At 39.9% G+C, this 16089-nt stretch overlaps 1 protein-coding gene across 1 annotated transcript in view; it reads left to right on the forward strand.

Moving 5' to 3' along the window:
- The window catches only part of LOC138825041 (protein inscuteable homolog), a 98403-nt gene that overhangs the window by 55934 nt on the left and 26380 nt on the right, over window positions 1–16089 (forward strand). The gene's annotated exons all lie outside the window — the stretch shown is intronic.

The following is a 16089-nucleotide window of genomic DNA, read 5'->3' on the forward strand; positions in this document are numbered from 1 at the left end:
TAGAAACAATCGCATGAAAGAAAAAAAAACATTTGAATACATATCTTAGGGTTCATTTCCCTAACATCAACTTATCTGACCTTTTCTACTTGACTCAGACATGTACTAGATATTGCAAATAAGGGAAACCAGGGGACCTATGTTTTTTGGGGCCTGCTTACTTCACTTAATATAATTTTTTCCAAGTCTTTCCATTTCCTAACAAATGGGGCAATGTCATTCTTTCTGATGGAGGCATAGAATTCCATTGTGTATATATACCACATTTTCTTGATTCATCTACTGAGGGGCATCTGGGTTGGTTCCATATCTTAGCTATGGTAAATAATGCTGCGATAAACATAGTCATGCTGGTAGCTTTAGTATGGTCTTGTTTGTGAACATTTGGGTAAATGCCCAAAAGTGGGATTGCTGGGTCATAGGGGAGCTCTATGTGGAGTCTTTTTTTCAGGGTTTCTATATACACAATCATGGGATCTATAAAGGCTGACAGTTTTGTTTCTTTTCTCATCCTTATATATTACTATTTCTTCTTTGTGTGTGATAGCATTGACCACACACATTAAATAGCAGTCTGATGATATATGTCTTTGTCTTGTTCCTGCTCTCATATGGGATGCTGCCAATATCTCATTCACTCTCTCATTGTTGAGTATGATATCATTTTAATGCTTAGAAAACTGAGGCTTAAAGAACATAAATAACAAAGTTTGCAAATAGCCAAGCTCTTTCCATTCCAGGGATTCTGTAACTTCCTTGTACCACAGGTATTTTTAGGATACCAGTGCTAAGCCCTAAATGTCCATTAGACTTACATGAATGATGGTTAAAAATAAAAAAAATTCTAAGACTCCATTATAAACTACTTAAATCCAGGTTTCTGGTAGTAAAGTTCAGATATTAATATATTAAAACCTTTCACAGATGTTTGGAATCCTCTGAAAGCCAATGATCTGGAAGCACTTTGGGTATAATTCAAGTCCCAGCATTGCTTTGCTGAAAATTGGATGTTTTTATATCAACATGTTTAGTAATCCTGACCCAAAGGGGAACTATCCCAGTGCTTTCAGATCACCTGCCTGAAATGTACTCTAAGTAAAATGGTTTGCTAACAGAGGACTTATTTTCTATTTATACTCTTGAGTGATACAAGGAATCATATCTCTCCACCAAAATAACTTATCTCTGCTTTCTCTGCCTCTGTACCTTCCTCTCCTTTGCTTTATTAACTTGATTACATAATCATTTTCTCCTATTGTTCCATTCCCTATTACACATCAAAATTTGTACCTATCCACTTTATCACTTAGTTTTTAACCTAAAGTTCTTATTTGAAACAGCAATACAGGTTGAATGGAGTCGGAGTTATGTTGAGTTAATGAAGGATGTTATGTTATGAAGGCCTGTTTAATTCTGTAACTTTCTATTGAAATGCCAGCTGTAGTACCATTCCATGAAACAAATACTTAATTTAATTTTTTACCATTTTATTTATTTAATTATTTTGTACCTTGAACTCATATTTTGAGCTTGAACTCAGGATCATGCACTTTTATTTGGCCTTTTCACTCAAAGTGGAAGCTTTATTGCTTGAGCTACTCTTCACTTCCTTCTTTTTGCTAGGTAACTGGAGATTAAAGTCTCATGAACTTTTCTGCCCAAGCTGGCTTTAAACTATGATTCTTGGATCTCAGCCTCCTGAATAGCTAAGATGAAAAAATCTGCTCTTATAAAGGGAGCCTTGCCTCTACCTGTTCAAATTCTACATTCAGTTTCTGCATCTGACCTGAGGGCTCATTATCCCATCAAAGGCCATGCTCTGTCCCTTGACTCTTCCTTGGTCTCAATTCCCTCTCTGACTACAAATGAATATTATTTTGGCTATACCCTGGACAACCTGACCTACTTTGCCTGACCCCATAAACTATTACCAAATGTCGTGTGTGTGTGTGTGTGTGTGTGTGTGTGTGTGTGTGTGTGTGTGTGTGTGTGTGTGTTTCCCAATCCTTAAGTGGACAGAAAGGTGAAAGAAAAAATTAGGAGTCTACTGGTCATTTTCTGTCTCCCGTGGATGATTTTTTTTTACTGCAATTACATAATTTTGTTTGTTATAAATTAGTAACCAACTTCTCTGTCTTTCCCTAAAAACTAAACACATACCCCAAAACTAATAAATGTAGATCAGTACTAGTGATGTACAATGACCCTGTGTAGACGAGCTTGTGTCCCTTTAATATTTGCATAAAAGCCACCACTGACACTTTTTCAAAAAGCAGGAGAAGAACACTGCTTATAAATCTGACAAGGTTTATAAGTTGCATGGGTTTATCTGTTGCATGGCTTCCAGGCTTCTCTTACTCCCTAAGGAGAACCTCAGCATTTGCCAGCTTTTCCCTGTGTCCACATTCCAGCTGCACTGGCCCTGCTGCCCAGGTAATGACCAGGCCAGACCATCCTCCTTGCCACTTGTATACTCACCCATGAGGAAAGTTTGGCCTCACTCCCAGGCCCATCCCATTCCATATGAAAGCTAATTATCTATAAGTGCTTCTAGCAGCAATTCCTTTATAAGGATACACAAGTGGTTTGATTAGATTGCTCTCTTGGCATCAAGTTTATGACTAGGGATGGGAAATGGATGGTTTGGAGATGGGGAATTTCCTGAAATGGGACTACAGTTTGAGGGAACTGGCTTCAGGCTGGGCTACTCCTGGGTCAATCACAGCTGAGCATTCCTAGCTAACCTGGCCTGCACCTAGTTACTCTCTTTCTTCCTTAATGGCCCCACTGAGGGAGGCACAGGATAAAGAGTTGAAAAGCAAGGCTTAGAGTCCCAGTCTGACCCTGGCATTAACCTGTCATGGAGCCTGAGCAATCTCCTTGCCTCTCTGGGTCTCTGTTTCTTCATTATTTAGCCTGCACTTTAGTCAACTGCTGTATGCTGAATGCTGAAGACCAAAATTCACATAACAGCTGCTTGGAGAGAGAGGTTGGAATCTAGTCAGGTGATGGGCATATAACCTGATCAAATCAATGGGTTGAATATCTTTATAGATGAGGTATTAAACCAGGGTGGTATGGCAGCAGAAAGGACAAAGAAGTTTACTTAATTATTAATAAAAGGAACTTTGCTGGGTGCTGGTGGCTCACATCTGTAATCCCAGCTAATTAAGAGGCTGAGATCTGAGAATGGAGCTCAGGGACAGGAAAGTCAGTGAGACTCTTAAAAGCTAGAAATAGAGGTATGGTAGAACACTAGCCTTGAGGAAAAAACCTCAGGGATAGCTCCCAGGATGAGTTCAAGCCCCAGGACTGTCATTAAATAAACAGATAAGTGAAATTTCTATCAAATATACTTAACAATCCTTGATGTTTATGTACCAAATTTCATTGTGCTCAACTTGGTTAAATAGACACATCTGGTCTTAAAAACATACAGACCTCAACACAATAATAGTAGAAGACTTTAACATCCATTCTGAAGATTATATAGATCATCCATGCCAAAAATAAGCAAACAAACCTTAGACTTAAATGACACTATAAACCATTTGGACCTAACAGACATCTATAGAATATTTCATCCAGCAGCTGTACAATATACATTCTACTTGTGAGCCATGGAACTTTCTCTAAAATAGGTCATTTTCCAGGACAGAAAGCAAGTCTCAGCAAGTATAAAAAAAATTGAAATGATTTCCATTGTGCTGTCAGACTGTAATGCAATAAAGCTAGAGTTTAACATGAAATAAACTAAGAAAATACTCAAAGCATGGAGACTGAACAATACATTGTCAAAAAACCAGTAGGTCATAGAAAAAATAAGAGAGGAAATAAGAGAGTTTCCAGAATATAATGAAAATGAAACAACAACCTTCCATAACATCTAGGATATAGCAAAGGCAATTCCAAGAGGCAAGTTCATAGCCATGAGCACACACTTCAAATTAATACTCTAATGATACATCTTAAGCTCCTGGACAAAAAGAACAAACTAAACCCCAAATCAAGAGAAGGAACAAAATAATCAAGATTAGGGCAACGATCTATTAGAGACTTTAAAAATCTATACCAAAAACATCTTTATCTCTGAAAAGATAAAATTGATAAGTATTTAGCCAACATGATTGAAAGTGAAGGAAAATGACTCAAATAAATAAAATGAGAGAGAAGAATGAGAATATCATGACAGATACAAATGAAATACAGAAGATTAAATCAAAAGATTACATCAAAAATATTTATTCAAATGAACTGAAAAATCATGTAGAAATAGATGCATTTCTAGATAACCTTAACTTAGCAAGAGGACATTAAAACATCTAAATAGATGTATAACAAGCAATGAAATTAAAATAGTAGTAAAAACCTTCCAACGAAGCAAAACCCAGGGGCAAAGGATTCATAGCTAAATTCTATACTATCTTAAAGAAACAGCAATACTCTTCAAATGGCCCCACAAATTAGAAAGGGAAAGAACATTATGTATTTTATTCTATGGTGATATTAATCTTAAAACAATCCAGTCACAGTTTGGAAATGTGGATATGGATCTCGAGAAAGAACGTCAAGGCTGGTACATCATAGTGAGTCATCAAGGCCAGTTGGACTTGAGTCCATTTACTGAATATGGTGCAAACTAGGCTGGGAGAAACACCTTGTGTAGTGCTAGTTTAGGTGGAAAGCACAAGAGGAGAGGATAAGAAAGCAGGTAGCGAGAAGCAGCTAGCCAGGAGGGGATGATCTCCCAGAGTATAGTATCCTGGTGTTCTAGGAGGAGAAATGGCCAAGATACAGTTCCTAGCAGATGTAAGGGCTATAGGGTGGTCAAGTAGAAGGGAACGAGAGGCTGGAGTTTGCTTTACATAATTTCTTTTTTTTTTTATTGTAAAGATACTATACAGAGGGTTACAGTTACATGAGTGAGGTAATGAGTACACTTCCTCTTGAACATTGTTACCCCCTCCATTGTTTTCCCCCTACCATCCCCTCCCTCCCTCCCTTCCCCGAGGTTCTTTTTTTTTTTTTTTTGATTGTGATTAAGTGATTACATAATTTCCGGAAATTCACAGTATTGTGGAATAATGATGCTCATTTAAAGTCACAAGTTCATTCTAACTTTCCTGGAGCAAATTGTCTATCACAGTCTGTAATATATAACGGTGCTCACATGTTATATACCATATATGTGATCAGCAGCATGGGGATATTTAGTAGTGGTTCAACCAGATGAGTGGGAGTTCTTTGTTTCTTAAGTCCTGTTAGTTTTGTCATATCACCTAACATTTTGGATTTAGCATCCACTTATCAGGGAGACCGTTTGTCTCTTCGTTCTTGGCTTACCTCGCTCAACATGATTCCTTCTAGCTCCATCCATTTCCCTGCAAATGCCATTATTTTGTCATTTCTAATGGCTGCATAATATTCCATTGTGTATAGATACCACAATTTTTGGATCCATTCATCTGTGGTGGGGCATCTAGGTTGTTTCCATATCCTAGCTATTGCGAACAGTGCTGCAATAAACATGGAGGTGCACGTGTCCTTGTATATTGGTTCCTGTTGTTCAGGGTAGATGCCTAGAAGTGGTATGACTGGGTCGTAAGGGAGGTCAATCTTTAGCTTTCTAAGGACCCTCCAGACTGCTTTCCAAAGTGGTTGTATAAGTGTACATTCCCACCAGCAGTGTAATAGGGTTCCTCTTTCTCCACATCCCCTCCAGCATTTGTCGTTGGCTGATTTGTGGATGTGGGACATTCTGACTGGGGTAAGGTGGTATCTCAGGGTTGTCTTTATTTGCATTTCCTTCACCACCAGGGATGATGAACATTTCCTCATGTGTTTCTTTGCCATTTTTATTTCTTCATTTGAGAAGTCCCTCTTTAGTTCCCTTGCCCATTTAGTAATTGGTTTGTTAGGTTTGGGAGGGATTAGTTTCTTGAGTTCCCTGTATATACAGGATGTTAACCCCTTGTCTGATATATTGCTGGTAAATATTTTTTCCCAATTAGTTGGTTGTCTTTCTAGCTTGGTTGCAATAGATTTAGCTGTGCAGAAGCTTTTTATTTTAAGGTAGTCCCATTTGTCGAGTCTCTCTCCAACTTGTTGTGACCCTGGGACTCTGTTCAGGAAGTTCCTTCCTGTGCCTATTAGTTCAAGTGTCTCTCCTACTCTGTCCTGCAGTAGTTTCAGAGATTCAGGTTTAATGTTAAGGTCTTTAATCCATTTTGAGTTGATGTTGGTGCATGGTGATAGGCTGCGGTCCACTTTTAGTTTTCTGCATGTGGCTGCCCAGTTTTCCCAGCACCAGTGGTTGAAGAGGCTGTGTTTCTTCCATTGTATGTCTTTGGCTCCTTTGTCGAATATCAGCTGGCTGTAGGCCTGTGGATTTATTTCAGGATCTTCTATTCTGTTCCATTGGTCTTCGGGTCTGTTTTTGTGCCAGTACCATGCTGTCTTTGTTATTATAGCTCTGTAGTAGAGTTTGAAGTTCGGCATGGATAGCCCTCCCATATTGTCTTTATCCCCTAGAATTGTTTTGGCTATTCTAGGTCTTTTGTTGTTCCATATGAATTTTTGGACTGTTTTCTGTATTTTAGTGATGTACGTCATTGGGATTTTAATAGGAATTGCATTGAATTTGTATATTAGTTTTGGAAGTATTACCATCTTTACTATATTAAGTCGGCCTATCCAGGAGCATGGGAGGTCTTTCCATTTCCTAGTGTCTTCTGCAATTTCTTTCTTTAACTTTTTATAGTTCTCATTAAATAGTTCTTTTACATCTTTGGTTAGGTTAATTCCTAAATATTTTATTTTTTGGGAGGTTATTGTGAATGGGGTTGCTCCCTTTATTTCCCTCTCTTCCTGCACATTATCAGTGTATAGGAAGGCAACTGATTTTTGTGGGTTTATTTTGTATCCTGCTATTTTGCCGAAGTGATTTATGATTTCTAAGAGTTTGGGGATGGAGTTTTTGGGATCGTGGAGGTATAGTATCATGTCGTCTGCAAAAAGGGATAGTTTAACTTCTTCTTTCCCTATGTGGATCCCTTTAATGTCTTTTTCTTGCCTTATTGCCCTGGCTAAGGGTTCTAGGACTATATTGAAGAGGAGTGGAGACAGTGGGCAACCTTGCCTTGTTCCTGATTTTAGGAGAATTGGTTGTAGCTTTTCCCCATTAAGTATAATATTGGCTATTGATCTGTCATAAATGGCTTTTATTGTTTTTAGAAATGTTCCTTCTATTCCTATTTTCTCCAGAGCTTTTAGCATGAATGAATGTTGAATTTTATCAAAGGCCTTTTCTGCATCTGTGGCGATAATCATGTGATTCTTGACCTTGGCTCTGTTGATATGTTGGATTACATTTATTGACTTACGTATGTTAAACCATCCCTGTGTCTCTGGGATGAAGCCTACCTGGTCATAGTGAATTATTTTTTTTATGTGTTTCTGGATTCTGTTAGCTAGAATCTTGTTAAGGATCTTTGCATCTGTGTTCATCAAGGAAATTGTCCTGTAATTCTCCTTTTTGGTTGGGTTTTTGCCTGGTTTGGGGATGAGTGTGATATTGGCTTTGTAGAATGAGTTTGGGATAGCTCCCTCCTTCTCTGTTTCTCTGAAGAGCTTGAGGAGTATGGGTATTAGTTCTTGTTTAAAGGTCTTATAGAATTCTGCTGTGAATCCATCTGGTCCTAGGCTTTTTTTTGTTGGAAGACTTTTGATAGCTTCCTGTATCTCATTATAGGATATTGGCTTATTTAATTGGCTAACTTCTTCTTTGCTCAGTTTGGGCAACTTGTATTTCTCTAAAAATGCATCCACTTCTGCCCGATTTTCTTCCTTTAGAGAGTATAGCTTTTGAAAGTAGTCTGTTAGAATTGTTTGGATATCTTGGGTATGTGTTGTGATGTTTCCCGTGGCATCCCTAATCCTATTAATATGGGTTTCCTCTCTTCTTTTTTTAATTAATCTAGCCAATGGGCCATCACATCAATTTTGTTTATTTTTTTTCAAAGAACCAGCTTTTTGTTTGGTTTATTTTGGTTATGGTTTTCTGATTTTCTAATTGGTTAATCTCTGCTCTTAATTTGGTTATCTGGCTTCATCTAGTAGCTTTAGGTCCCATTTTTTCTTGTTTTTCTAGCTGTTTTAATTGCAACATGAGATTATTTACTTGGTCTGTCTCCATTCTCTTGATGTGGGCACTGAGGGCAATAAATTTGCCCCTCAGGACTGCTTTTGCTGTGTCCCACAAGTTTCTTTGTGAGGTGTTTTCATTTTCATTGAGTTGTAGGAAATGCTTTATTTCTTCTCTGATCTCTTCTGTTACCCAGGCATTGTTAAGGAGTGTGCTGTTCAATTTCCATGTATTAGAGAAATTTCTGCAGTATGCTTTGTTATTGAGAGCTAGCTTGATTCCACTGTGGTCAGATAGGATACAGGGGATTATGTCGATCCCTTTGTATTTGCTTAAGTTCCTTGCATGAACTATGATATGGTCTATTTTGGAGAAAGTTCCGTGAGCCGCTGAGAAGAATGTGTACTGTGTTGTTTTAGGGTGAAATACTCGATAGATGTCAGTTAATTCCGCTTGAAGTATGGCCTCTCTTAATTTGGTAGCTTCTTTGCCAATCCTTTGGTTGGTAGACCTGTCTTTTGGTGAGAGTGGTGTGTTAAAGTCTCCTAGTATTATCGTATTGGGATCTATTTTATTCTGTAAGTTTGAGAGCATTTGTTTGACATATCTGGGTGCACCAATATTTGGGGCATATAAGTTGATGATGGTTATATCCTCCTCTTGGATTGTTCCCTTTATTAATATGTAGTGTCCGTCCTTGTCTTTCTGTACTGATTTTAATGAAAAGTTTATTTTGTCAGATATCAGGATAGCTACACCTGCTTTCTTACTGGGGGCATTTGATTGGTAGATCCTTTTCCACCCCTTCACTCTGAGTTTGTTTGTATGTTTGGCTGAGAGTTGGGTCTCCTGAAGGCAACAGATGGATGGGTCTTGTTTTCTGATCCAGTCCTCAGTTCGTTTTCTTTTAATTGGTGAATTCAGCCCATTTATATTAAGAGAAAGTATAGAGAGATGCATTGTTGTCCCTGCCATTCCATTTTCCTAAGTTTTTCTTCTTTCCTTTCCTCCTGTGCTTGCTCAGTTAGACTTTGAGTAACGCCTGTTTGGGGCAGGTCCCAGTTCCTGGTTGCTTTCTTCAGGTTGTGTCCCCCCTCTTAGAATTCTTTGTAATGCTGGGTTAATGTTTATGTATTCATTTAGTTTTTCTTTGCTATTAAAAGTTTTCAGTTCTCCATCGAATGTGAATGCTAGCTTTGCCGGGTATATTAGTCTGAATTGGCAGTTATTGGCTCTCAGGGCTCGTATGGTGCTTTCCCAGGCTTTTCTTGCATTCATTGTTTGTGTGGAGAGATCTGCAGTGATTCTAATTTTTTTCCCATTGTAGTATAGCTCTTTCTTCATTTTTGCTGCATGCAGGATTGTTTCCTTATTATTCAGATCTATCATTTTTACTATAATGTGGTCTAGAAGTGTTTCTCCTGGGATCTTGCTTGTTGGGTGTTCGATAAGCTTCTGTGATGTAGTTAAGATGGTCGTTTTTGAGGTGGGGAAAATTTTCATTGATTATCTTGTTAAATAGGTGTTCCATTCCCTTGGTCTGGAATTCCTCACCTTTGTCCACTCCGATTATGTGAAGGTTAAATTTCTTGGCATTATCTGCTTGCTCTTGAATTTCCCTTTGGTTTAATTTGAGTGATTTTTCCATATCTGTCACTTTTTGGTCCAGTTGGTGTATTATGTCTTCTGTATCTGACACTCTACCTTCCATTTCATTCACTCTGTTGACCATGACTTCTATTGTGGTTTGCATGGAGGAAATGGATTCCTTTATGGATTCAATGTTGGTTCTCAGAGTACTAATCTCACCTCTCAATTACATAATTTCTTAAATTTTTTTTAACTATGGCTATCCTATCAATTCTACCTTGTCCAACCCCAATTCTCTCATTCTCTCTCTCTCTCTCTCTCTCTCTCTCTCTCTCTCTCTCTTGTGCCATCTTTCTGTCCTTCTCTGACTCTACAGCATTTATTTCTATTTCATCTCTACATCAGTACCTAGCTCAGCATATGATGTATTAAATATCTGTTGAACAACAGAAATGCAAGAATGGTACCAATTTTTTACTCTATTCTTTTTTTTGTGTGTGTGGGTCATGGGGCTTGGGCACTGTCCTTGCGCTGTTCAGCTCAAGGCGAGTACCCTACCACTTGAGCCACAGTGCCACTTCTGGTTTTCTAGTGGTTTATTGGAAATAAGAGTCTCATGGACTTTCCTGCCTAGGTTGGCTTTGAACCATGATCCTCAGATCTCAGCCTCCTGAGTAGCTAGGATTACAGGCATGAGCCACGGGCACCCGGCTTACTCTATTATTTGTTAAAGAATTCTAATTACTTATTTTATTATTCTGAGCCAGTTAGCATTTTCCTCTCATTAAAAAATTCCAGTTCTGGTTGGCATGATCAGAACATGTTCAAAAAGTGAGCCAAACTTGTGAATCCCCTTGTGTTATGGTTTGGATCATAAATATTCCCAAAGCTGTGTATAAGTTAAAACCATATGTAGCTAAATATTCCCTCACAATAAATAAATCCAGAGTGTTTCTAAGACAACAACAATAACAACAACAAAATCTTCCCAAAGGCCCCAAAGAAAACGTTTCATGCCATACCTGTAGCATAATTAGGAGTTAAAAACCTTTAGGAGGTGGGATCTAGTGGGAGGAACTTAGATCACTGGGGAATGTCCTCGAAGGGGATCTGGGGGACCCTGCTCCCTCATCACTATCAATACTCCCTAGCTGTAGTGAGGTGAACAAGACTTCTCTGCCACATGCTCCTACCATGATACACTGTGCTGCCACAGACCTAAAGCAAGAAGGCCAAGTGACCATGAACCATGAAACCTCTGAAGCAGGTACTTTGCCACTGTGATAGAAAGCTGACTAATATATTATCCCAAAGCCTGAGACTCTCAATTGGAGCTCAGATCAAGAAAAATCTGCAAAGCAGATGGAAGAGAAGAGAGCTAAGGTTAGGGACACCAAGTCTAGGAGAGATGACCGCAAGCCACTTGTGGGTGGAATGATGGTGGCAGGTGCTGCACACACAGCCTCTCATTTAATGATTTGAATAGTCCTCTGGTGTTGCTAGTATAAAAAACAAAACGAAACCTTTTTTTTTTTCGTGGGGCTTGAACTCTGGGCCTGGGCGCTGTCCCTCAGCTCTTCAGCTCAAGGCGAGTGCTCTACCACTTGAGCTACAGCACCACTTCCAGTTTTCTAGTGGTTTATTGGAGATAGGAGTCTCAAGGTCTCTCCTGCCCGGGCTGGCTTTGAACTGCGATCCTCAGATCTCAGCCTCCTGAGTAGCTAGGATTATAGGCATGAGCCACCAGCGCCCGGCACAAAACCATTTTATAAGAAAAAAAATCTCAGGCTGGGAAGTTGGCTCAGTGGTAGAGTGCTTGCTTTGCATGCATGTGGCCCTGGATTTGATTCCTCAGCACCACATAAGCAGAAAAAAGCCAGAAGTGGGGCTGTGACACAAGTGGTAGAGTGCTAGACATGAGCTGAAGAGCTGAGGGACAGTGCCCAGGCCCAGAGTTCAGCCTCGACAAAAAAAGAAAAAGAAAAAGAAAAAAATCTCTATAAGATTGATATTGTTATACTCTTTTTTAAAGATAAAATTTCAATGTAGGTAAAAACATTGTTCAACTAATGAACAATACCAAAATAACAATACCAAAAATTAATATGAGTATGAAGTGATCTATTTTTTCTTTAAGCCAATACCAGGATTTGAACTCATGGCCTTGAACTTGCTTGTTCTGCTGCTCATCTACCATTGAATCATACCTTCAATCAAGTTTTTGCTTTTGTTGCAGTTCGGGGGGTTGAACAATGGGCCTGGGCACTGTCCCTGAGCTTCTTTTGCTCAAGGCTAGTGCTCTACCACTTGACCCACAGTACCACTTCTGGCTTTTCTCTGTGATTAATTAGAAGAGTCTCACAGGCTTCCCTGCCTGGGCTGGCCTTGAACTGCAAACCTCCTCAGATCTCAGTCTCCTGAGTGGCTAGGATTACAAACACCTGGTAGACTGGTTATTTTGGAGTAGTTCCTAGGATTTTTCTGCCTGTGTTAACCTCAAACCACAATCCTCTGCATGGATTTCTGAGTAGCTAGGATTATAGTTGTGAGCCATTACTGCCCAGCGAAGGAGTTAATCTTACACATTGCTAAAGAGTATATAAACTGCTACAACTATGCTACAAAACAATTTAGCTGCACTGACAAAGCTAAAGATGTCCAAATTCTATTCCTGAATAATTTTCTTTCTATATTAAGACCCCTAGGGAAGCTTACACATAATCCTTGAAGACATTCAGAAGAACATTTATAGTGGTACTGTACAGTATAGCAAAAACTCAGAAACCACTGAAATGCTCATTGACAGGAGGATTCATACACTAATTGCAAATGATTTATACTTTGAGTCACCATAACAGCAGTGAAAATAAAAGGACTATAGTCACATGCAACCACAGGAGGAGTTTCCATAAATATAATGCTGCCTGGAGAAGGAAGCATATTCCTAAGTACCCAATCCCATTTATATCAAATAGAAATTCTTGTAAAACCAAACAGCATACAGGTGAGATAACTTTAAAGGAAACAAAGTATGGGCACAAAACACAAGGTAATGGCCCACCAGAGAAAATCATGGGCATTAAAGTAAAGAAAGTATGTAGGGAATTAGTTTGGTTTAATTTTAGTTCTAAGATTAGACAAACAAATCGTTTAAGGATTCAGGTGGACCTGTTGCAACAATGAGAAGTACAAAATGTCATGTCAAAACCAGCTTTACAATTTCGGTGTGGGGGGGGGAGGGGGGTATAATTGGGTGGGGGGAGGGGGGTAAAATTGGGTGGGGGGAGGGGGGAGGCAGGGAAGGGAAGTGAAGGGTAAACAAAGGAGGAGGCTGCAATGCTTGGTAAGAAATGTATGCATTATTCTGCCCATGTAATTGTAGCCCCTCTGTACAGTATGTTCTCAAATAAAATAAAATACAATTTAAAAAAAAAAAAAAAAAAAAAAGAATTTCTGAATATTTGGCATATAAATATATACAAGTAGGTGTTCCCATTTATTGTTATCCCTTGTAACTTTTCTCTGTATACATATGCTCTTTTGAAATGATAACATTTTTTTCACAAGCAGCTCACTACCAGAAGAAATCTGAAGCACAATTAGCAAAATAGAAGAAAATCAAGACAGTGAGAAGTTAGTAATTGCATAGTGAAAGCTGTATAGATCCTTTAAGAAACCAGAAAGGAATCATGGTTCACAGTAGACGGGAGTGACTTTCTTGGGGTCAAGAATATGTGGAATTTAAGGGCTGGGAAGGTGGCTCAGTGGTACAGTGCTTGCCTTGCATGCATGAGGCCCTGGGTTTGATTCCTCAGCGCCACAAATATGCCAGATACTTTGAACACAACTTTATTGCCGGGCACCGGTGGCTCACGCCTGTAATCCTAGCTACTCAGGAGGCTGAGATCTGAGGATCGTGGTTCAAAGCCAGCCCGGGCAGGAGAGACTGTGAGAGTCCTATCTCCAATAAACCACCAGAAAACCGGAAGTGGCGCTGTAGCTCAAGTGGTAGAGCGCTCGCCTTGAGCTGAAGAGCTGAGGGACAGCGCCCAGGCCCAGAGTTCAAGCCCCACAACCGCCAAAAAAAAAAAAAAAAAAAAAAAATATGTGGAATTTAGACGGGGGGCGCCAGTGGCTCACGCCTGTAATCCTAGCTACTCAGGAGGCTGAGATTTGAGGATTATGGTTCAAAGCCAGCTCGGGCAGGAAAGTTCGTGAGACTCTTATCTTCAATAAACCGCTAGAAAACCGGAAGTGGTGCTGTGGCTCAAGCAGTAGAGCACTCGCCTTGAGCTGAAGAGCTCAAGGACAGCGCCCAAGCCCAGAGTTCAAGCCCCATTATGGACAAAAAAAAAAAAAAAAAAAAAGAATATATGGAATTTATGTTCTTGTGCTTGCTGTTTCACTTGGATTTTTTTGTTATTATAAAGATGATGTGCAGAGGGACTACAGTTACACAAATCTGGTAAAGAATACATTTCTTTTTGGACAGTGTCACCTCTTTCCTGGCCCCTATCCCGGCTTGTTTCTTTAGTGCTCTACTTTCCCCTATCTGCCTTTGCTCACAATGCCTCCCATCTACTACACTATTCCTCTTCTTTCACTAGTCTTCAGGAACACCTCAAATCTATGTTGGTTCCTGAGGCTTAGGTCCAATTTACTTTCTTGCATTTATTACCTATTTACTGAAAGCCCAATGTATGCCAGTCCTGGAACAGCCAAAATGAACAAAGCTGTGGGCCCAGGCTTGCAAAGTGGCTGGTGAAGAGAAGAGCCAGACAGACAAAGGGACAGAGAATGATAATCTCCAAATTGTTGGAGAATGAATGTAAGTTGTAGACCTGTTAAGAAAGCAGATTCTCAGGCCTCTCCTGAGATTCTGATAGAATGGGTTTGGTTGGGGCACTGAAATTTCTTTCAAATGATTTACAAGTGGATATGATACAGTCAGGCCAGATATCTGGCTTGGAGAAGCAGTCTTTTAGTGTTAAAATGAGATGAAGACAGAGGAGCCCAAAGGGGCTCCCTCAGCTGGAATGTGTGCCCTTAAGTCCAGAGTGGCTCCAGGTTCTCCAAGTAGAGCATTTTTATTGGAGGACACTCTGCATGATGGTTCTCTGTGGATATGAGTCACCTTTCCCACTGCAGAGGGTCACTTATCCCTGGGTTCCTATTACTACAGCACAAATTCTGGCACATAGTAAGTGCTCAGGTTTACAAAGCTGTATCCTGGGATAGGGAGCTAGTTTGAGGGTCCTGGACCATCAGTTCTTTGACCTTTATGGTGTGTTCAGATTGGCTTATTTAAGCTTGTGTTTGGGAGCAGTAAAGGACACTGGTTTGGGTTTGACTGTTGTTACCAGTCTCTGAATCAGGCATTTGGGTATCAACTTCATCAGCAGTCAGGATGAGATTAAGGAGAGTGGATCAATTGAGATGTTTTCTCCTTAGAGACTGTGAAGTTTCTTAGCAACAGGCTTGAGTCATGCTTGAAGGAGGAAAGGGGACAGGGCCAAACGATTAAGAGGCTTCTTGTGCTGGCAATAAGACTGCTTCCTGTTTCTAGGCCCAAAGAAGCCCCCCTTTCCTTCCTTGGGCCCATTGAGGCCCCTCTAAGGACCTGTTAGTTAAACATCTGGCATGAATCCAGTTCTGCCAGGGGCAGGCTAGCTGCTGTTTGTTCCCTTTTATTAAGCACATCTAGGTGAGTTTTATTGCGGACAGTTCCCTGGGCTCCTGTTTCCACATTTGTCTCCTTTGAGTCTGAGATTGCCAAAGGCTTTCACAGCTAATGGACCTTACAGCTCCCAAGAGCCATTTAGGGGAGGGAGGCACAGAGCTCAAGGGTGGTAATTAGTCAAAGGAAATGCAGACCTCAGGACACCCACTGGAGCTGAGTGGCAAAATGTGAAGATGTAGGGATAGGAGGCTCAGGCCTGTGGCAGGTGTAGAGAGCTTCAGCTCAGTCTTCTTCCTGTCCCCTGCCCCATCTCCACTTCCTATTCTTCACCAGGAAGGCCTTGTTGGTGCTAGGTGATAGTGTCCTAAGGCTTGTATTCTGGAGCATCTGAAAGGCTTCAGGAACACTACTGAGCTGCCATGACAAGCTACTGCTTCCTTTTATCCAAGTCTCACTTTTTGATTACTTTTTATTTTTAAAAATGTTATCTTTAGGCAGTTGTACAAATGGATTTGACTTCAATATATCAGTTTATGAGTACAGTATATCTTGATCAATATTATCCCTTTCATCATCTCCCCCATCTCTCCCAACTGAGCCCATCCCCTCAAATTACATAGTTGCATTAATATATATGTGTGTGTGTGTATATATATATATACATATATATGTATAT

Source organism: Dipodomys merriami, unplaced genomic scaffold (genome assembly GCF_024711535.1).
Source record: "Dipodomys merriami isolate MVZ:Mamm:240054 unplaced genomic scaffold, mDipMer1.0.p SCAF_133, whole genome shotgun sequence".
Classification (NCBI taxonomy): Eukaryota; Metazoa; Chordata; class Mammalia; order Rodentia; family Heteromyidae; genus Dipodomys; species Dipodomys merriami.